Source organism: Xyrauchen texanus, chromosome 20, assembly GCF_025860055.1.
Source record: "Xyrauchen texanus isolate HMW12.3.18 chromosome 20, RBS_HiC_50CHRs, whole genome shotgun sequence".
Classification (NCBI taxonomy): Eukaryota; Metazoa; Chordata; class Actinopteri; order Cypriniformes; family Catostomidae; genus Xyrauchen; species Xyrauchen texanus.
Genome location: NC_068295.1, coordinates 20,218,741 through 20,243,159, shown reverse-complemented (window position 1 = coordinate 20,243,159; position 24,419 = coordinate 20,218,741).

Below are 24,419 nucleotides of genomic sequence, written 5' to 3'. Positions count from 1 at the left end.
TAAAGAGGAGTGGCTCCATTTTGATTGGATCATGGCAGGACCAACACAAATAAATTCCAAGCACAGCCATCAGATAAGCTGCTTGGAAAACTACAAGATACTTCAGAAAAGCCCGGTCCATCCAAAATGTTGGAAAAAACTTCACATTCTCCTAAGGTTTGCCTAGGGGGTGAGAAGGACTATAAATACAAGATGGTGGTGCAGTAGTTTGGTAGCATGTCTGTCTATTTTGTTTACTGTTCATTTATACAAATATTTTTTTTTACTTTTGAAAATTCTGTAAACTTTTATTTGAAAGTGTATTGGGCACAGTGTAAAATCTGCTTGATGAGGGCATTCAGTTGGACGATTGATAGACATCGAATGGTTATATCAGGATTATATCAAATTTCAGTCGTGACAAGTGGCAGGTTTGGGTCTGCGACCTGGAACTGTTTGGGAGCTGACTTCTTGTTTTTCACCACTGGCCTGACTGACTGTTTGTTTTTGCTTGGAATCTATGCCGTGTGTGGATGCTGTTTTGGGGGCGCAGCACAATTGTGGCATGGAAAAGTACGGCTGTATAAATGAGCGATAGACTTTGATGTTATTGTTGCGATTTTTCAGTTTTGATCGAGGATGCATGGCCGACTGGGTCGTGGCCTGGAGCTGTTTGGAACCTGACTTGGTTTTCATTGTTGGCCTGGCTGGCTGGACCAAGTTCAGTGGATTGCAGTCTGTGGACCTTGTGGTTTAAAAAGAACAATGCAGCATGGCCGAGTTGGGTAAACAATTTTGTTAACTTTATTATTCGTCCTGTCCATCAATCAAACAAACTCCAATCCTGGGAAGTAATACTTTAATTATTAATATCTGGGAACATATCACCAAATCCGTATACCCAAAACATTACCACTTCTTTCCCTACTCCTTCAGATTTTATGTCTAGATCTGGTTTAGGTTTTATTCATCTTAATGTAAGAAGTTTGCTTCCTAAAATGGATATGGTGCGTATATGGGTAAAAAATTCTGATACTGGTGTTTGAGTAATTTGAGTCTTGTCTTAATAACTCGTTTAAGAGAGAGACATTAATATTGACGGTTATAATGTATTTAGGACTGATCGCCCAAAAAGGTGGGATAGCCATTTATATAAAAAATATATATGTTGTTACTTTGTAGTTATCCAAATTGATCTCTAAACAAATTGAAGTTCTTGCACTTAGTGTAGTTTTCTCAAAGAATTAAACATTTTACTATTGTAGGATGTTACAGACCTCCGTCAGCAACTAGAGATGCTTTTTCATTACTAAACTTTAAGGAACTTGTTTTAATTGGTGATTTTAACTGGAACTGGCTGCAGACATTGTCTGATGAAATTTAATTATTCTATGACACCTTTAATATTATTAATTTATATTTTGCAATTAGTAGATACACCTATCAGACTTACAGAAAACCAAATCCAGAAAAATCATAACTTATTGATCTTATTTTTACAAATGCTCTGCATAATAATTCAGTAGCATCTGTTTATGCACATGATATTACAGTTAGAAATGCAAAAGTACCCAAAATAAAACCTTGTATTATCTATAGACGATGCATGTCTCAATTTAGTGAACAAGGCTTTTTTTCATGATCTTGCTTGGTTTGATTGGAAGATATTTCTGATCCCAGATGTTGAGTGTGCCTGGAAATATTTTTATTATGGGTTTACAACCATAATCAATAAGCATGCTCCATTTAAAAAAAAATATAGAGTTAAAGGTTGTTACAATCCCTGGTTCTCATCCACATTATCTCATTTGCTTTATGAGCATGATGTTGCATGGGCCAGTGCTAGGCGCTCTGATCTTCAATCAGATTTGCTCTATTTTAAACAATTATGAAATAAATGTACAGTAAGCCATTAGAGCTAAATCTGAATATTTTCTTACTGAAACAACATTGAATTTAAATAAACCAATGCAATTTTGGAAAAATATTGATTCCTTATCTGGCAATAAAAAGACTACAGTGCTTCCACCAGTCGTTGTATAATGAATAACCTCAACAATATTTCGGATAAGGCATAAATACTTGATTGTTTTAATAAGCACTTTGATGCTGCTGGATCTCTATTTCAGGCACTTAAAATCACAGATATGAAATCAGATATTGACTATGGAGAGAGACGTCTAATAAATCATAATTTTAGTTCCAATTCTGTCACTCAATCGACGTTGTGTCAGTGAAGTGACACTAAGGGTCTCTCTTGAGAGCCTCAGTTGCCTCTGAGCTTTGAGAAAGGCCAATGAGAATTGGCAAAGAGATTTTTTGTTCAGATTTTTTTCTTCGGAGCCGAGTGGTTGTGTGTTCAGCGAGCTGGTGTTTCGACAGTTCCACTCACATCTACAGAGCTTTTGCTGTTGGACCTCATGGCGCGTTACCAGAGGCTTTCTCTTCTCTGCACACCCGTGCATTCTACGCCCCTGGGCGCTTCAACAGCGCTTCTAAAAGAGCACAAATCCTCATTTGGCGATGAACATCTTTTTATAGACGTGTCTTTTTGAAGATGACTTTCAGCCTGTGTGTATTTCCTGGATGCGGCAGATATCTCTCTGCCTCTGACGGTCATAGGCACTCGGTCAAGTTGTCATGGTCAAGTGAGAACTTGACCATGACAATGTTATGTTCATGGCTTTCCTTTCTGAAAGGAAATTCCACTCCAGCTGTCCCCTGGGTTGCGCCTTCCTCCCACGGGATGGAGGTTGACCCGGCTGGCGATGGAGGCGATTTGGGGAGTTCAGCGGGCACGGCTTTGCCGGGTAAAACCCCACGAACCAACCGCCCCCCCAGCACGCTCGTTTGCTTCTGTCTGGGTCCAAGGTGAGACCGGCTCGCCCCACGGTCAGTCTGATGTATCCTTCGGACCCCCCAGGCTGGATGTTGATGTCGCCACTGCATTGGAGAGCATCGGGTATCTGACGAAGAGGACTCAACTGGGCTGCCATCTTTGGGTCGGCCCCAGCGTGGGGCTGAACTGGAACCCTCCGTCCTCCCCTCAACCCTCGCTGCTAGATAATTGAAGTGCACGACGAGCTGACGAAGTCGTGGAGGGCACATTTTACTGACCGAATCTTACCTCCTCACTCGTCCGCTCTCACTACCTTCGACAGTGGGGCAGCCCATGGTACACAGAGGTCACCCAGGTGGACAAAGCGGTTGCGATGCACCTGTGCCCACAGAACACGGCCACCTGGCGGGATCGCTGACACTCCCCTTCAAGGCCTGCAGAACACCATCATCCCTGTCATCCCAGATGGTCCAGCTGACTCGGAACTGATTCGGCAAAGCACAAGTAGACCTATCCACTTCCCAGGAGAACTTCCACTGCCCGCTATGGTACTATTTGTTGGAGACACGCTTTCACGAGGGGAGCACACAGCTGGCCCCGGGGCTGCGTAAATACGCATTTCCCCCAGTGAGCCTACTTGCACATGTGCTTTGGTAGGGCAGGGAGGGTGAAGAACGGGTCCTCACAGTGACCCCTTTCTGGCCCACTCGGACTTGGTTCTCGGACTTTACGCTCCTCATGACAGAACCTCCCTGGTGCATTCCTCTGAGGAAGGACCTCCTTCCTTAGTGACGGGGCACCATCTGGCATCCGCACCCAGACCTCTGGAATCTCCACATCTGGCACTTGGATAGGTCGCAGAACATCTAAAAGTGTCCTACCACCTGTTGTCATGATCAACCAAGCCAGAGCTCCTTCTACCAGGCAGCTCCAAACCTAAAGTGGCGCCTGTTCGCAACTGGTGCTCTTCCCGATCAGAATACCCCCGGTCGCTGTGTTTGTAGGACCTACCACCGTGCCACTTCCATGTGTGTCTCATAAGCCCATGTGACATATTTGGACATGTGACCTCCCAAGCCTGGGCAGGATGAGGTCTCCGCGGGGTCTTTTCCCCCTGAAAGAAAAGGAGTCGGAAAAGAACACCTTCCCCGATGCGTGTTATAGTGTTAGATGGACCCAGCCACTTCTAACAGCCCTATGATAAACATAGAGAGAGAAAAGGCTGCGGCTGGCATGGCCTGCTCCCATGCTTGGCACATCGCTTTGCCCCCCGCCTCCCCCCTCAAGAGAAGAGGGATGCTGAGAACCTAAAAAGTATATGACGTTTTTCTTTGGGGCGCTGGGGAAGGTTACGTGCAGCCTGTCGCGGACTGCTCCTTTGGCACGCAACAGCTTGCTTGCACCCGCATCAGCAGTTCACATAACATGGTACAGTGTCATGGCATTATTGGATAGGGACCTCTAGTGTCACTTCACTGACACAACATCGAGTGAGTGACAGAAGGGGAACATCTAGGTTACTGTCGTAACCCCCATTCCTTGATGGAGGGAACGAGACGTTGTGTCCCTCTTGCCACAACACTGTACACTGTAACGGCTGTACCTTATTCTCGGCACCCTGTGATCGGAACACTCTACAAAATTATTTAAAGATAAAAAAGGCTGGTGTCAATGTGTACTTTTAAATATTTTATTTGAGAAAGACTTATCAATTTGTAAATGTTTTAATAATTTTTTCTCTTTTAACTTCTTTGAGAATTTATTTGTATTTGTATTTGTATCTTTACGTGTTATATAAGACTGTAAACATCTGCGGCTGCCTGCCTTGGCCAGGACAAATAAATATTATTCAAGACCTTGAAGCAACATTAATTTACTATGTGGCAAAAGCTGAAACAAATATGCCATAAAGATAAATCTTTACACACAAACTTTTACTCTAACATGGACACCAACTGCAACACATCCACTCCATGTTTGTTCATAGAACTGTTTATGTAAATTGCAGTTGTCTGATAAGCACAATAGTTCACACAAACTGAAATACGGTGGTATAAATTAATGCATGCATAATATTTAATCTTTTAATATCATGTTTGGTCTCTATATCTTCAGAATGTTTTTTTTTTTTTTAAGAGAAAGAGTATTTTTGAAGAGGTTTGGAAAAGGAACAATGCATAGATGAATCTTTAAAGATATTGTTCTAACTATGTACTGTACTTTAAAATATGCAAATTTTATACAGAGAAGGGAGAGTGAGCCACACTGTGTGGTCCTCCTCAGCAGCCAATCATAACCCTGAAACAAGAAGCGCAAAACTGGAATATCCCATTTATCAGAAAGGTATAAACTATCGTCAAGATGACCACACCTTTGTCCTGAGTCCCTGTTCAGAGGGTCATTAACAGGATACACCTCTTAAACAGTCAAAACAACCTGGAGCTGAACACATTCAGAACAGTGGAGATGATTGTGGACTTTAGGAGGAACACACCAACACTGACCTCCCTCACCATTCAAAACAGCACTGGAGTCATTCAGGTTCCTGGGGTGTACCATCTCACAGGACCTGAAGTGGGAGACCCACACTGACACATTGTGAAAAATGGCCAGCAGAGGTTGTACTTCCTTCATCCGTTGAGGAAGTTCAACCTGCAACAGGCACTGCAGATAGAGTTCTACTAAGCAGTCATTTAGTCTGTCCTCTACACATCAGTAACTGTCTGGTTTGGTGCAGCTTTGAAATTGGATATCAGAAGACTACATAGGACAGTTCAGACTGCTGAGAGGATTATTTGTTGACCTTTGCCCTCCCTTCAAAAACTGTACACTTCCAGAGCAAGGAAAAAGGCTGGAAAAATCACTGTGGACCCCACTCATCCTGCCCAATACCTTTTTGAACTGTTGCCTTCTGTCAGACGCTACAGAACTCTGAGCACCAAAACCATCAGGCACAGGAAAAGCTTTTTTTCCCTCAGGCTATCCATCACATGAACAGTTAAAACTGCCCCATGTCTTATTGTGTATTCTTTACATACTTTATTTTATATCCAATTGTATTCTTATTCAATTTCTATTTATTTATTTTCTTATCTGTCTTGTTGCTATATTGTATTGTTGTGCACTAGAAGCTCCTGTCACAAAGACAAATTCCTTGTATGTTTAAGCATACCTGGCAATCAAAATTATTCTGATTCTGATGATAATTACAGATGAGAAAGGTTTCTAGAATGTCACCTGCCTCAACTCAGAATCTTTCCTCTGGGCCATATCCCTCCCAGTCCACAAAGTAAAACATACATCTTCCCCATCATCGTGAATCCAGTAACTTTCAAACCAAGTAGGCTGGAAAGCCATCAACTTCTAGCGGGGTTGGTGGCAGGACAGAATCCTCATCCAGAGATGTTGGTGGGTGTGCAGGTTTTAGAAGTGATAAATGAAAAGAGGGAGAGACTTTGAAAGGCTCTACATACCTTAAGCCCAGCTTTCGGCTGGGCAGCCGAAGTCGTAAGTCTCTTGCAGACAACCATATCCCCAGGTTGATAGTTTGAGTGTTGTTGATGCCTGCGATTGGAATGGAGTTTATATCTCCTAGCAGCACATTGGAAACGAACATGAGCATCATCCAGGTTCTCTCACTCCTCCTTACCCAATCATCTACCGCAGGCACCTCAGCTGGTTCACCACACCATGGGAATAATGGGGGTTGATATCCAAAGCACACACTGGAATGGAGTCACGCCTGTTGAGGTATGAATGAGGGAGTTCTGATCATACTATTCCCATGGCAGGGTTGATTCCATTGTTCCAGGTTATTGCTGCAATAGGATTTTAGAAAGTGACCAATCTCCTAATCGCTCAACCTGCCCATTAGATTGTGGATGGTACCCGGATGTAAGACTTACATTGATATTCAACTGCTGACCAAAAGGCTTCCAGAACCTTGAAGTATACTGTGAGCATCTGTCAGACACAATGTCCTCAGGTAAACCATACTTGCATAAGACATGGCTGAACAAGATTTCTGCTGTTTCCATGGCAGATGGCAGGGCTTTTCTGGGTACTAACCTGCAGGCTTTGGAAAATCTATCAACGGTCACTAGAATGGTTGTGAATCCATTGGACTGAGGCAAGTCAGTGAAGTAAATAGTCAGATGGGACCACAGACGTTGGGGTATGGGCAGTGGCTCCAGGAGACAAGCAGGCAATTTTATAGGAGTATGAGATTTTACACATACTGTACAGCAATTGACAAAGTTAGTGACATCTTGGGTTAAGGAGGACCACTAAAATCAGTTTCTAACCAAGCGAACAGTTCTGTTTATACCTGGGTGCCCAGTACTTACAGTAGAATGTGTCCATTGGATTACTCAGTCCCGTAGAGTGGAGGGCACAAACATCTTGTTATGTGGGCAGTCAAGAGGTGGTGGTTCATCACCCTGTGCTTCTGTGATCTCATCCATAATGTCCCAACGCATGGGGGCCACAATAAGTGTTGATGGTAGGATGGGCCCAGGGTTTGAAGTATGCTGTGAACTCTCAAAAAGTCTAGACAAAGCATCTGCCTTGTTTTTTAATGCCTGGTCGATATGTAACTGTGAAGTTGAATCTGGAGAGAAAAAAAAATTACCATCTGGTCTGTCTGGTATTCAGTCATTTAGTTGCTTTTATATTTTCAAGGTTTTTGTGGTCTGTTATTACCTGGAATGGATGTTGAGCTTCTTCCAGCCAGTGAAACTATTCTTCCAGTGTGGCTTTGATGGATAAAATCTCTTTATTACCCACATCATAATTCTGCTCAGCAGCATTAAACTTTCTCAAAAGAAGGCACAGAGATCATCTTAGCAGGGGAGCATGACGTTGTGACAGGACTGTTCCAATACCAATCTTTGATGCATCAAACTCCACTATGAAAGGGAATATGGGGTCTGGATGCTACAGCATTTAAGTTGTGGTGATACTTTCTTTAACTCAGCATGATGAGCAGATTCTGGCCTTTGGCTTGTCTTTCAGCAAAAACATCAAGTGTACCAAATTATTGGAACACACTGGTCCAAAAATGACCAACAATATTTTATTCCTCCCAAAAATCCTGCCATCATTTTATCACCTAAAATGGTGCATGGTGACTAATATTCTACGTAATTATCTATCTACAAAAAATATATAAACTAAAATAGAAAACAAGTGAAGTTTTAGCAGCTGGGTGAAAAACAGAATGTTGTGACTCTCCCCCTGAGTTGTAATTTGACCCAGAAGGTGGTCAAATTAACACCTTCTGGGTGTGCATTAATGTTCAATAATTAAACTGTCCATCGTTAATTATTCCTTACATTCCTTGCATGATAAAAGTATGCTGATATTCTCTGAAGGTAAGCAGTCCTGTTAACACACAAACTCTGACTTCCAGTAGTGGAGCTTTGTTAAGATTCTTATCGGCAAATGTCAAAATGAATTAAAACGATAACTGTCATTCAGAATGGGCTCCAGCTCTCTGACATATTGCACATAGACGGGGAAGATAAGGCAGACCTCAGCCTCCTGTTTCTCAGTCAGCGCCCACTGCGTTTCCTCCACATCCAAAGAGCTAATTCCCCGCTCATATGAATATGCCATTTTCATACTGCCAACATGATGAATCCCTGAACTGTACGTCACTGTTAGCCGGCCCCACCAAAAATGCCATATTAATGTCAAATGAGATATAACGATTTAGATTTGTCAGATTGCCAGATGTCAGTCTATATCCATCCTGTGAGGTGGAGAAGATTTCCCATCAGACAGTGAGAGGAAGAGCAGATAACACAGCTCTCTGTGTTGGGCTGCTCTTAATGGAGGCAAAGGGCAAAATAAGTTATTTAAACTAATCTGTAGTTTTCTGTAGCTCATCAGAAGCATTCAACTATATTTGTCAATTTTCTCTATACTTATCAGAGTACACATGATGTACAGTGGGGTCCTAGAGTTCATAATACAAATCTGGTGGTGGTGTAGTGGTCTAAAGCACATAACTGGTAAACTTGTAATCAGAATGTTGCTGGTTCGATCCCCACAGCCACCACCATTGTGTCCTTGAGCAAGGCACTTCATTCCAGGTTGCTCTGGGGGGATTGTCCCTGTAATAAGTGCACTGTAAGTCGCTTTGGATAAAAGCATCTGCCAAATGCATACAATGTAAATCTGAGATTTAAATTCTAATTTAAATCTGGAAATAAAAAATGGTTTGGGGTAATTAAAAAACGAAAAAGAAAGATATTGATGCAAACTGAAAAATAAATATGTAAGATTCAGCACTATTTCTAGGTTGCTAATCAAATTTGTGTCATTGACTATGACTTTGAACAAAAGGTAATATTTCCTTCATGGTGTATTCTGAAATCATGCTGGGATAACAAAAGGGGGGGAAATAAAAAACTTCTGAATTTCATGGTCATTTCAGTTAATTTACCTCTAGTTGTTATGCTAATAATATAATTTGTAATGACAAAAATGTATACAATTAGAAAAAAAATGCAAAACAGTTGCATTTTCACAAGTGGACTTTTGAATCACACAGTACTTGTATATTTGAATATGCATAGCATTTGAAAAAAGAACAAAGTATAGACATTAAATTAATCTATTCTTTGATTGAATAATTTTGTAATCATATGTGATCATCTGCGAGTAGAATAAACATGTGGTTTGTACATGTATGCGTGTGTTGGTGCACATGTTTATGCTTGTATTTTGTCTTCAAATGTTAATTGTGCCACATTGCTGTTTAATGTAGAGGTCAAGAAGAGAAGGCACCTTCCCCAGCCCAGAAAAGAAAAAAAAAAGAAGAAAAAAAAAACAAGCTTCCAGCATTTTAGGGGTCATTAATGAAGCAGAGTGGAATTGTTTAGCATATATTTCTCTCCCTCTCTAACAACATCATCAGCACTTACCAGGTTCAAGCTCCAATGCATCAGCTTCAAGATACAATCTCCAATAGCAATTAAGCAGGAAACATGCAATTTGCCAAAGAAAAAAAATGGTCAATACCTATTATTGGATCTGCATACTAAAGGAGTATGTTTCGCCTAGAAATTGTAATAGAAATCACAGGCCCCTTGATCTGAGATGTGGGTCTCAACAATACACCTACACACCTAAAAAAAGATAAAAAGATGAAAAATTATTGTTCAGTACAGCCAAAATAAAAAAAAAATATTTGGAAGAGTAAAAATGTATTTGTCTTTTTCATGCGCTTGTAATTGTGTAAGCATTTTTTGTACAGTATCCATTTTACAATATATAAGTATATGCACCTCTACAAATTAATTACAAAATAATTCAAAAGTACATGTAGTTCATTAGTATAACCAGGGCCGGTTCTAGGCATGGGCAGGGGTGGGCAGAGCAGCAGTCTTGGCCACCCAATCAAAACAGTTTTAAATAAAAAAAATCCCAATTTGTGCATTGGTTAAAAGCAATATGGGGGCAGGCTGTGTGTTGCAAACATTGAGAGTGGGCTATAGACCGCCCAACCAATCACAAAATCAGCTATTTTGTCATTGGCCATAAGCAACGACACTCTCAAGAAGTGGCTGCTGCAATCCAGAGATTCAGAGACGTTACGCGAGCGATAAAGGTAAGAGATATTTTGTGTAATGTATAGGTTTTTAGTGCCCATATAGAAGCCTGGTTCTGGACTTGAATTATAAAGTAGAAGTCTGTTTGGGATGGATTTTTCAGACCCGCTCCAGAGAGATTATGTCGCGCCTGCAAAAACATATGTAATATTTTGTCCCGCTCCCCCCTGCAACTTTCGTGTTTTGTCCTGCTCCTGACAACAAAAGTCTGCAGGTAGTCTGTGTGAATTTACAGTCACACTCCAGTAAGATTCTGTTCCTTCTATCATAGGATATTTTTATTACAATTCCCATCTGAAAAAAAATGAATAAATATAACAGGTAGAGAGAGAGAGAGAGAAAAAATTTACTTTTATTAACACTAACATTGACAAATATCTGATTGACCTTTGGTTGCTTTAAAGTTTTGTTTGTACCTTTCTTTAATAAAGCAGTAACATCCATAGCACTAAGGGACTTTCTGCTGCATGGAGCACAAGGAAGAATGTGTAAGAATCAACCCTGCACCTGTAAATCGTATTTTTTTTTGTTGCTCTTGAACATTAGAAGGATAACACGAATAACACTCTGTACCTTAAATACATTAACTAAACCTATTTTATTTTTTAAATAGATTTATAGCCTATGTATATTTTGCGGGAGTCACGTGGGTAATTTCTTTCTCCCTTTCCAGAACACACATCATCCTGCCCGCTCCTGCACTCAGCAATCAAAACTTGACCCGCACCGCACTGTTGTGTGATGCGTGCTTCTGTTTCCACTGTTGTTAATTTGGTGTCGATGAGAGATTCTCCACATGTCTTACATCTCTTATATATCTATTTACAGTGCTGTAATATTGTTTATTGTTTGTCATTGCTTTTTAAACTACTCTTTTTTTGCCATGAAAATAACCTTTGGTGCTTACATAGCATTACTTTCCATCCATCCATCCAAATTCCTGTGTTCCCAAAATGACTTTACACATAGATTTACTGGTAAAAATATTTATTTGTTAAATGTGTTATTTGCTACCCTACAAAGGCCATACTCATTAACTAACATTGAAACTGAGAAAAATGGCTTGAATTATTTTTATGTGGATTTTGTTGTTTCTGCATTTTCACAAAATGGTTACTCTGAATTTCAGATGATGAGACAAACTCATCTGTCACTGGACAAATCATAAGAGACCTGTTTTTGGAAGACAAAACCTAAGGTCAGACTGAATATCTGATCCTACCTTGCAACTATATGTGGCAATAGTGATGCATTACGCATAAAACATATAAGCAAAAACAGTAAATGTTATTTCAGCAAAATGATCTCAGAGTGTTTGAAGTTTTTGATGAATTTACAGCATAACTCGAGTTGTTATCAAGACACACACAGAAATCAACTCTCGGCATACAAAACGCAAAAATGGTGACAACTAATAAACATACATTTAGGTGAAAAAGTAAAAGCTGAACATTAAAATACACATAACTTAGACTACAACAAAAACAATGTCAAAATAAACCAGTAAAGAGTAAAGAATTGAAGTAATTTCTTCATGCCGCAGTGCATGCTTGGAACATAGCTGTTAATTTCAACATCAGTAGATAGTATGAAATTTGACAGCTATATGATGCTAAATTATAGTTATATACTGTAGCTGTAAAAACAGTATCTAGCTGTTCATTTCAGCAACAGCAAGACACCGTTAATTTTACAGTAACATGCTGGCAACCCTGCTGCCAGTTCTTTACTTTTTTTTATGAGAAAATCTTTAACAGTGTAAGGTAGATTAATTGCTTATTACATTTCTGTCAAACAGAAATAATTGTTGAGTAGTGGTGGCATAGTGGGCTAAAGCACTGAACTGTTAATCAGAAGGTTGTCGGTTCGATCCCCACAGCCACCACCATTGTGTCATTGAGCAAGGCACTTAACTCCAGGTTGCTACGGGGAGATTGTCCCTGTTATAAGTGCACTGTAAGTCGCTTTGGATAAAAGCATCTGCCAAATTTAAATATTATATAAATCCTTCAAGTAGTTCCCATCTGTGTCAAATTTTAGGATCTTACTCTTATATGTTACTGATCTCTTCATCTAATATTTTTCCTATCATCGTTATTTTCCTCCTTGATATTATTTATATTCACTCCATCCTTGCATTCGTGAGGACTCTATTTTGTCTTTGTAATTTCCTTTAAGGCTGTGATTCTAACTGATCTAAAAGTCATTGTTTCTAAGCAGCTGTAAATTATATTATGCTATAAGAGAAACTGTATTAATGTAATGCTAATATTAGTTATGCGTATATACAATGTTTATCAGTTTATTTCAATATATTTTTAATATGGGGAAAAAGTGTAAAATATAACTATATTGGGTCTTATGATCTTGATAATTGCGCCATATTATGCCAATTCAAGAAATTAAATGAGTAGTCTTAGTAACCCCTCCCCCATCCCAAATGCCCACCTATGATATTCCTCTGCCCACCCTAGCAGCTCTGTCAGAAGCCGGGTATATGTATATCTCAGTAAAAATGTATTGTTGGACTTCAGGTACTCAGATAAGAGTCAAAGGCAGGCCCACGCACAGTCATAAAGCCTGACTGTGGCCTGTAGGACACTAGAAACCTGAAAAAACAAACAGCGCCAACATCAAACAAAGGGAGTCCAAAACAGACTACAGATCCCATGAAGCCTTGCTAACATTACACCTATGTGAGACATTCTGAAGGATCGAACTCTCAACTCCTATTTGATGAAACGCACGACAGAATGCATCCCTCAACATGACGTCATCGAGAGTATAAAAACAGCCCTGCTGTTCCCAGGTGTAGCTTCGTTGCCCAAGGAAGTAACATACTGGAATTGGAATTGCCAGTATTTCCACTGGAGGCTATATCTACTTACATTTACATTTACGCATTTGGCAGACACTTTTATCCAAAGTGACTTACAGAGCCCTTATTACAGGGATAATCCCCCTGGAGCAACCTGGAGTGGCTGTGGGGCTCGAACCAGCATCCTTCTGATTACCAGATTACCAGTTATGGTGCTTAGACCACTACACCACCACCACTCCACATACGTAACTGAAATGTGGCCATACGATCTCCATCTCGTTGGATGAGTTGAGATTTCTCCGTATTCCACCGAGCACTCTTAACGGATACGAAGTAGGCTGCAGAGCAATCTCCGTCTCACCCATTTGCCTGCAGAAGTGAAGAAGATTTCTTTTCCCGAGTCAACCGAGTCGGCTTCGCTGTTTTCCCTGCCGTATCGCCCACTGACAGAGCGAGGAAACGGACTCTCGTCATCAGCCGAGCTTCGAGGAACCGAGTCGGTGTCAAAAGACGGACGAACATGCATTCTACCCATGTCCTCAAGCAACTCAAGTAAGAGGTTTATGTCGGGGCAGAGATAGATTATTATAGTGTGTTATTATTTTGTATCAAGTTTATTGCTTGTTACAGTTTAAACTGCGAGTCTGCTCATTGCTCCTAATAATATTCAATGTATTACTGAACGTACTGTTACCACAAATTAGATTTTCTGGGTTGTTGTCCAACTTTGGTGGACTGTTTGTGCAGTTTCAGCCATTGTGTGCAAGACCGGCACACTAAGGTTATCCATTAAAGAACCGACCGCGGTGGACAGATTACGAGCCATTCACTGTGTCTCTGAGTGATAAAATAACAGTTGCCTTCTCTCCCACTGTTACGTCCTCCTTTTAGTTGTCTAGAGAATTTAAGAGTATGTAACATATAGTGAAAAGATGAACTAAATTAAGAGAATTAATTGAAAAGAAAACGGGTTCAGTTACCAAAAACTTGTGTGATGGAATGAATCAAGCAGAGACAGATATGGGTTACTGCTAAATATAATTATTTTGTAACGAATCATAGCAATACACCCAATCGTATTTACAGCGCAAATAGAGAAACAACAAATAACTATTTACAGAATATGTACATATGGTAGGACAAAAAAAACAACAAACCAGACAAAGGAGTGAAGGACAATGAGCGGGGATAAAGCAAAGAAATCAACAAAACAAAAACTTCTCTTACATCTTTTTAAGTCTCAAGCTAATGCATAAAAATAAAAATATGAAAACAATACTTAAACTACACTAACTAAACAATCGTCATAATTATAGAGGGTAGCACCCGCTCCTTACCTGGTGTGTTTAGACAAACTCAAATCCTACGTAGTGTAGATCATGTGACATGCTACCCTATCCTTCCACTCAATGTACAAGAAGTTGGTTTTGAATGATCAATTTAAGTGAAGCAATGTCATAACAGATAAACCAAGTAACAAAAAGTATTGTCTCGCTAACACATCAAAGTAGCTATTACAAGTCCGAAGACAAAAGAGAGATAAACAAGCCTCCTTCCTTGTTGTCACTTCCAGGTTTTATAGAGAGAGAAGGAGAGTCCGGATTGGTTCCTTGAGGGGGAGGTTGTCAAGTAAACTAATGAAGATTGACAAGATGAATATCCAATCACTGAACCTAAGAATCATGACAGTAAAGATGAATGGAAGAAAATAAAACACAATCGAAATACGATGCAGCACGTAACACCCATGATTGTTAAAACTTCGGCTTTGGTGCCATCACTCTGTCCTCTCTCGTACTAACCACACACACGACCCCTCACAAACACACCTGCACACACATTTGGCAAGTAGATAACTTGGGGATAAAGCTCAGCTTTGTCCCTAAGTTATCGTACCAGAGGAGACACGTGTTAATCGGGCAGACGCCATTAAACAGTCTTTCCTGCCCACTTTCGTGTGACGTACTCCCACGAGAGACACGTCTGCTATTTTGTGCACTCCACCCCTTACACACACCCCCACCCCCACCCACCCACAAACACACACATTGGGTTTCCATGTTTTATGGGGACTTTACATAGGCATAATGGTTTTTGTACTGTACAAATGTTATATTCTATCCCCTAACCCTTACAGAAAACTTTCTGCATTTTAAAATTTTCAAAAAACATACTTTAGTATGATTTATAAGCTTATATTACTGCATTAATAAACTTTGTTATACTTTAAAGATAACTGTTTTGGTATTGTTCTAAATGCACCTGTGTCAAGGGCTGGCAGGGGATGTCAGTGCTCGGATTCAAGCCTTCATTGTTTTCCTTTTTGAATGTCGATGTTCTCCGACTTTCCTAAGAGAACAATCCTATAGTGAGACTGCAATACTGTCTGGTTATTAATTCCTGATTCCAGGGTGGTGCCCTGGTGATATTAATCCTTATTAATATTCTATTTATTTTGATCATTTATAATATTTTTTTATGATTGTTGATTTGAAGGATCAATAAACTACTGTTAATTCTAATAAATGTTATATTGATTTTAATAATTAATAATAATTAATATTCTACTGAATTTGATAATTGATGGTTATATTTGATGATTGTTTATTTAAAGGATTAATGTTCTATTGATTTAAAAAATCTTTGATAATTATTCATTATTGCTAATAAACAAACCCGCTCCTGAATGAAGCAGTATACTTTGGCCGCCTCATCTTGTGTAGACATCTGTGTGTTGGACATTTCGTCATCAGCATAGTACGCATTTATTGACTACATGCAGCCCGATATTTCAAGACACACAGAAAATGTGCATATGTGCGCATAATCTGCACCTGGTTTTGACTGTCCTCAAGATTATTACAAAGCAGTCATTGTGTGCATGCGTCAAACACGTCTGTATGGGCTAGAAGTAAAAAGAGAATACTTTGAGAGGCTGGAATGTTCAATTATGTGCGAGACAGCAGCATATGGGAAAACATAGCACACTCTTGCCTTTACAGTATTTTTGTAAACTGTTCGTAAAATGATGCATGGAATTTAATACAACCATTTACACAACCCAGATTAATGAATGATTTACCAGTACACAGATATTTCTTTAGAACGCCTTTAAAGAATAAAGCTCAATATTTTGAACAAATTCTGATTTTTCATAGTACTTTAAAATTCAGAACATTTCACATACCAATAGTCTTTTTTTTTTTTTTTTTTCAAAACCAACAATCTTTCAGACATGGCCTTGGGTAGAAATAAAAAATATATAACCTATGTTGTCTTGATTCACTTTGAAGTGTGTATAGAAAATCATTTCTTCAGTGTGTAAGTGTGTCTTGCACCATGGACATGTTACATTATTCATTCAACCCCTTGAGTTTGCTTATGGTCCCACTCAGGTGACTCTTTTCAATAGGGCCACTGGTGATTTAAAAGAGAAACTATGCATGCATTCAAAGATGCTTGCAAAGCTATGCATAACCCACACTCAATATATTAATATGTGACACTCAGATTTGCACTTTAACCTCTGTTGCCTTGAGAAATATTAACTGCTGTATGTTGCAACAATTTAAATTTAAAATTTTTGTCTTGTTCTTAAAGCTGATGTAATTTCTTTGACACTTGCGTCACACAATGGAACTGCAAAATTGATATTGCTGTCAGTCAATTAAAATATTTAAATTGCAATTAAATTTTGTAGTGAATCACAATTAATCTCAGATTTTAAAAGTGCTGAAATTTGACACTATATATATATATATATATATATATATATATATATATATATATATATATATATATATATATATATATATATATACTTATTTTCTTGTAAAGATTAATGTATTTCCTTCTTAGAAAATAAAACAAAATATGTAGCAATACAATGCTTTATTAACATTTTCCAAACAAAACCTTGCACAGTTTAAAAGGTAGAAATGCACTAAAATATCACCAATTCAAGTAACATTAAAAGTTTCTCAAAGTCTAAGTGGGAGATTGACTAATTGAAAGAACTAGTTTCCACATAGGTTGCATATTCATTGCAATGGGCATTCAAACTCTTAAACTCTCATCATCCACAACATTTATCTGCCAGATGCTTGCAAACAAATACGTCTCATTCTGTGCTTTGGTGATTGTTAAGATTTGATGCGCTTCTTTGGTAATGAACATGCACTTTACATAGGCTGAAAAATACAGAGATCAGATATTCTTTTATTTATAGAGATAACAACCCCCGTGGCTCTATCATAGGAGAGAGCATAATAGTCAACTAGCATGTTTAGACATTACCAACCATAGAATGTCTAAAAGGCCGCCGTGTTTTATGCTAAGCTTGTAGGCTCAATTTAGTAGAAGGGCTCTGGCGCTGTGTTGTGTGCATCAGTGTAATGACACAGAGTGGACACATTACAATGGTTCTGCCCTTCACACAAGTGTTTATGCTGTATAAATGGTAAATACGTTAATTGCGATTAAGAAAAATTAACACGTTAAGCTTTTAAATTAATTGCATGCGTTAATGTGTTGATTATGACAGCTCTAAAAAATAAACATCATTTTCAAGACAGCTTTCTGAATAAGTCCCTCACCTGCAGTTTTAAAAAAACAGTCAGATAGTCCCGCCCTCGAGCTCACGCCATTGGTTAAATAACGTTGTTAGGGCGAGTCTAAGCTGGTCAGTCAAAAGAAACAAAGGAACACAGTGTTTACAGTTTTCAAGAAAATTAACCTTTGAATGGCTAACTTATAGTTAGTTGTCTCTGCATAATAAGCTGGGATAGAAGAAAGTATTTAAACACTGAAAAAGTTACACTGATCAGCCACAAAATTAAAACCACTGACAGTGGTTTTAATTTGTAAAAATATATGGGAGATATGTATTATCTCGTTACAATGGCACCTGTCAAGGGGTGGGATATATTAGGTAGTTCTTGAATATCATGTGTTGGAAGCAGGAAAAATGGGCAAGCATAAGGATCTGAGCGACTTTGACAAGGGAAAAATGGGATTTCTAGACGACTGGGTCAGAGCATCTCCAAAACAGTTGGTCTTGAGGGGTGTTCCTGGTATGCAGTGGTTTGTACCTACCAAATGTGGTCCAAGGAAGGACAACCGGTGTACCAGTGTGATTCTCTTGGCATGTTCTGCTGGGAAACCTTGGGTCCTGGCATTCATGTGGATGTTACCTTGACACATACAACCTACCAAAAGATTGTTGCAGACCATGTACACCCCTTTATGGAAACGGTATTTGCTGATGGAAGTGGCCTCTTTCAGCAGGATAATGCGCCCTGCCACACTGCAAACAAAATTCTGGAATGGTTTGAGGAACATGAAGAGAGTTCAAGGCCTTGACTTGGCCTGCAAATTCTCCAGATTTCAATCCGATTGAGCATCTATGGGATGTGCTTGACCAACAAGTCTGATCCAAGATCTGGTGCTAACTACTTGGTGCGAGATACCACAAGACACCTTCTGAGGTCTTGTGGAGTCATGCCTCGATGGGTCAGAGCTGTTTTTGCAGCACGAGGGGGACCTACACAATATTAGGCAGGTGGTTATAATGTTGTGGCTGACCATTGTACAGACTTCAGCTTTAAGCCAGTTCTTCTATTCTAAATTTCAACTTTCTACCCCACTTACCAATTTTCCCTTTTGTTGCTGGCCATCTCATTGAAAGAAATGTTCTAAATTTGTATGATCAATCTACCAGTATGTCATTCTTTGCTTGTATATGCCTGGCGAAGGCTGCTGTTTCAATAAATATTTTGAATTCTTTCAAACTATAGCAGTATGGAGGAATGTTTTCTTTCTTTGTAAACTTGCCAGCAGTCATATCACCCTGTATCTCTAGACTGGTTTCACACTGAAGCTAAGCAGGGTAAAGTACCTGGATGGGAGACATCCAGGTTGCTTCTGGAAGAAATGTTACTGAGGCTAGCAGGTGGTATTCACCCTGTGGTCTGTGTGGGTCCTAATGCCCCAGTATAATGATGGGGACACTATACTCTAGGCACCGTCCTTCAGATAAGACGTTAAATTGAGGTCCTGACTCTCTGTGGTCATTAAAAGTCCAAGGGCACTTTCTGAAAATAGCAGGGGTGTAACCTTGGTGTCCTGGTCAAATTCTCCCCACTGGCCCTTTTCAAATCATGGCTTCCTAATAAGCCCATCCATGAATTGGCTCTATCACTCTACTTTCTCCTCTCCACCAACAGCTGGTGTTTGGTATATTGGTGCACTATTTCTGCTGTCACATCATCCAGGTGGATGCTACACACTGATGGTGATTGAGGTGAGTCCAAAGTTAACACAAAAATCCATTCTAATCTGAATTTCATAAGTATATCTTAATTACACATGTAAATATCAACCCCACTTCATAAAATCAGACCATGCATTTGGCAGACGCTTTTATCCAAAGCGACTTACAGTGCACTTATTACAGGGACAATCCCCGAGCAACCTGGAGTTAAGTGCCTTGCTCAAGGACACAATGGTGGTGGCCATGGGGTTCGAACCATCGACCTTCTGATTAACAGCCCTGTGCTTTAGCCACTACGCCACCACCACTACAGTATCAGAATTAATGATGTAGCAGAGTAGTAAACAGGATGCCAAGTTTGAGGAGATTTCCAATGAAAGAGAATTAGAAAGAAGCTGACCCAAATATCATCTCACCAACAGAGGAATCGTGCTATGCTAAAAAGGTACTTAAATATTATGTAAAATTATATTTTAATGGATGACATGGAGAAATTAAAGATAGGCAAATCTACAGGTAACCGTTGAAAAAAGTTGATATTCTCACCAGTTCAAATAGATCTTTACTAGTAAAGCTATTAGATAACAGTGTTGTAGTATAACTAACTAAAAGTAGCAACAATCCTAACTAAACTGCATTTTTCAGCTAGCGGTTTTAAAAATAGTGTAGATTTTTTGGTGAAATTTTTACTATACTAAATGCTATTGTTCTTCACCAGAGTGTTATCTAGCTAATCTAAAACCTCTCTCAAAGGCATACACAGATCTCACCACATAATGTAACAGAACCAGCTAGTGGGACAGCAGCAAGGCCCTTGTGGAAGCCATGCACCATGAACCCTGAATTTTATGACTTCATTAATTTCCTTCCCCTCAATGCTTTCATTTGAGCAAGTCTACACATTGGTATAATGAGAGTGCTATAAAAATGTTGCTTTAAAAAGGGTTTGCATACTCTCCCATTCTCAGCTCAACCCTTCAGCAAGCATATGGCAGGTAATCAGGTTGGCAATCACAGTGCCCATAATATGTGCTGCATGATTTCAGCATTGTGCTATTATCCATCTGTTTCTGCACAGAGAGACATGAACCTTCCTTTGAGAGGTCAGTGCTTTCATGGCACTCCCATCCTCAAAGCTGTCTCTTCCTGGGAAACGGCACTCCTGATTTCCTCTGGATTTTGTTTTTCTCAGTCCTCCTTATGTACAAAGAATAACTAACTAACTAACTATCTATCACGAAATCTGTTCTTTTCAGCATAGCCAGTTTCTGGTTTCAGTAGCGTCCCAAGGAGTACGAGTCATTCACATTGCACACATAATATGTCAGTATTAGGGATGTCCCGATACCATAACGATATTTATTTATTTTATTATAAAAATTGTTTTAATACTCACCGATATAGTCCGATACCTGTTTTTTGTTTTATTTTTTCTGAACTGTGTAAAGGTATTAATGGAAAGGACTGGCTTGACAATATAATTAATAGTTGAATATAAAACTGAACGTCTAGGCTACGGATGTAACCTCCGTTCCCTGATGGGGGGAACGAGACGTTGTGTTGAAGAAGCGACACTAGGGGTCCAATTTAAATCACGCCATGCGCTGAGCCGTGTTCATGTACTGCTGACACAGGAGCAGGCAGGTACTTGATGTGCCAAATGACCAGCTGTATCAGACTGCATATACCCTTCCCCCAATGCCCCATAAAGTTGTTGAAATCCTTATAGTTACCCTAGACAGGGGAACAAGGTGACGCTTGACAACCTGGGTATGGGCTGAGCCTAGCCGGGCCTCTTTTCTCTCTATAATTCTCACATCGAGTTAACGGCTGGGGCCCTTACACGAATCGGGGAAGGGGGTCTTACCCAGTTTCCTATTCTTTCAGGGGAAAACACCCAGCAGAGACCACACCTGCCCAGAGAGGGGGAGCTAAGAGTGGTGACATACACCACATGGGCTTTTAGGTCACATGTGGGAAGTGGCGCCATGGTAGATCCCAACTCTTTGGAGGGAGGAGTTGCTACAGACACGGCGACCGGGGGGCAGTGGGAACTGCCCAAGGGAGAAGCGTGTCCGCTCGTAAGGGGACCGTACCGCGGAAAATACACACAGGGGGAAAGTCCAGGTAGGAGCCCTGACCTGTGGAGCACCTATTCCAGAGTAAATCTGAGTACCCGCAGTGGATTGGGTAGGCGAATTCCTCGGACCTGAGAAAACAAGGGATGAAACTGACTCTACCCTTAAAATCTCGCAAAGGTATTAGGTGTTGCCCAACCCGCTGCTCTGCATATGTCTGCTAGGGAGATGCCTCTGGCCAGTGCCCATGAGGATGCAACACTCCTTGTTGAGTGTGCTTGGACCCGTGGGGGGGGGGTGGCTGGGTGCGATAGGCCAATGAAAGGGTGTCCAGGGCGTGGGAGAACCTCTGTTTGGAGACAGCGTTCCCTTTCCGCTGTCCACCAAAGCAGACAAAGAGCTGCTCAGAACGTCTAAAGCTCTGCGTGCGCTCCAAATAGGTATGCAAAGCACGTTCCGGACACAGCAACGAAGGGGCTGGGTCTGCCTCCTCCTGGGGAAGCGCTTGCAGGTTCACTACTTAGTCTTTGAAGGGCGTGGTAGGAACCTTGGGCACGTAGCCCGGCCGCGGTCTTAGGATCATATATGTGTCTGCCGGACCTAACTCCAGGCAAGTGTCTCTGACAGAGAACGCTTGCAGGTCCCCGACCCTGTTGATGGAGGCTAGCACGATCAGCAGGGCCATCTTTAGGGAGAGGGTCCTGAGTCCAACTGATTATAGTGGCTCGAAGGGGGATCTCTGAAGGCCAGAGAGGACCACTGAGAGATCCCAGGAGGGGAACAGGCTTGGAGGGATTTAACCTTCGGGCACCACTAAGGAACCTGATAATCAAGTCGTGCTTACCCAAAGACTTTCCGTCTACTGTGTCATGGTGGGCTGCGATAGCAGCTACATACACCCTCAAGGCAGACGGGGCAGCCTCCCCTCCAACCTCTCCTGCAGAACTGAGAGCACTGACCTGACTGCGCACCTTTGTGGGTTTTCGGCCCGAGAAGAAAATTATTTTTTTATTAAATAAATTCATTAAAACATTTATCAAATGAAAGTATAACAATTAATTTTCAACATGCTATTGTATTATCTTTATCAAATGAAAAGCTTTTATACAGAACCTCAAATAAAGTGCTGCATAACAGCACATATGTGAGATATTGCTTGAATATAATACAATTACTATTGATTAATTATTATTAGTAGTAGTTGTATTACAGTGAATACTGCATAACTATACAGTAGTGATCTATTTCTGTAGTACATTTTTGCCTTTAAATTGAGCTTTTATTTTGGCTGAGCTTTTATTTTGAAGTATTTCTGTGTTGTTTTGACCAAGGAGCTCTGACTTAATGATGGCACCCACTCCAGAAAAGCCAGTTGCAACATGACTCAAAGTGATTATTAAACCGCAAAAGGCTGCTATTTAATTAAATAAACATGTAGTCTGTATATGTCTCGCTCTAAAGTGAATTAGCACTCTGCCTGCTGTCGTCTGCAACAAACAGAGGGCACAATGCTCATGATGGTGTTTTTCATGTATGAGCCAATGAGCTCTAAAAGGTATGAGCACTTTGTGTCTTTATGTCAACACAACACCGGCTCCACACGTTCACCAGCACTCACATTTAAAGCACTTTTATATATATATATATACATTCATCACAATAAATCACAGCTTTTGCTGTTTAATAATCTAACCATGACATGGCGTGATTTTAATATGTATGAATGTTTGCCTAATGACATTCAGATGGTATCGGTTTTTGGTGAGTTTTACGAGTACGAGGACTAGTACACGAGAGTGGAATCTGACCCGATGGACATCACTAGTCAGTAGTCAGTATGCTTTAATGTATAATGTGTGTTGTTCTGCCCCATTCTGTGTAATTAAACAAATAAAAAAAAACAGAACAGAACAGCATTTAAGGATTCTGAGTGAATTCATTGTTTTTATTATGTATGGGAGTACAGAACATTGTGAGGTAGGCTGGAAGCATATGGATTCATTTGTTTTATTTCAAGTGCACGTCTTCAGTAAACCAACCACTTCAAACCCACTTTTTTTTTAGCAAAGGTTATATCTGATTTAAGATTTGCTCAATCTTAGTTGAGTATAGTGTTGGATTTCACTGTTAAAATCAATAGTTTAGTCTGAAAAAAGATGTACAAGTGTTCTGCGTGCTGTAATCTGAAAATCGTTGTTCAGTGCGAGAATAAGTACCACACAAGGACCATTATGTGTTAAAACAGACAAGCGCATGTTTGAGGTCAGATTGAAAGATGAGCCTTGTGTCATCATGCATGCGTATGACACATTCACACTCTTTCAAACACATTTCAACCATACTATGCATGCTCCACACATGTTGCAAACATATCGAATGTACATTAAGTTACGCTACATAGGAGGCAAATATCAAAGCATCTTTGCCAAGAGAAATAAACCCAAAATTGGTCAAGATGTCCAACAAAAATAACCTCCCTAAAACATTTTTACAGTGAACTGTTTTGATTGAAGGGTATTAACTCTACTGTATATATGTGCAATGGTCTAAAGAAAATAAAGCATGTATAGCATATTAACCAATGATTTGTATTCAGGCTTTGAAAACCCAGGCTGTCAGATAAGTCCTTAGCTCATGGATCTGGTCTACAGGACTTCCCTAGACAGCAAGTAAAGCTCCATCTTCTGTATGAATGATTTTATTAAGTTGTAAAATCAGAGTGGTGGTAAGAGGTCAAAATGGAGAGGTAACAAATATAACTGGTAAAATAACTGTTTCCTTAGAACATAAAAGAGGCTCTATCAGGCCAAGAAAT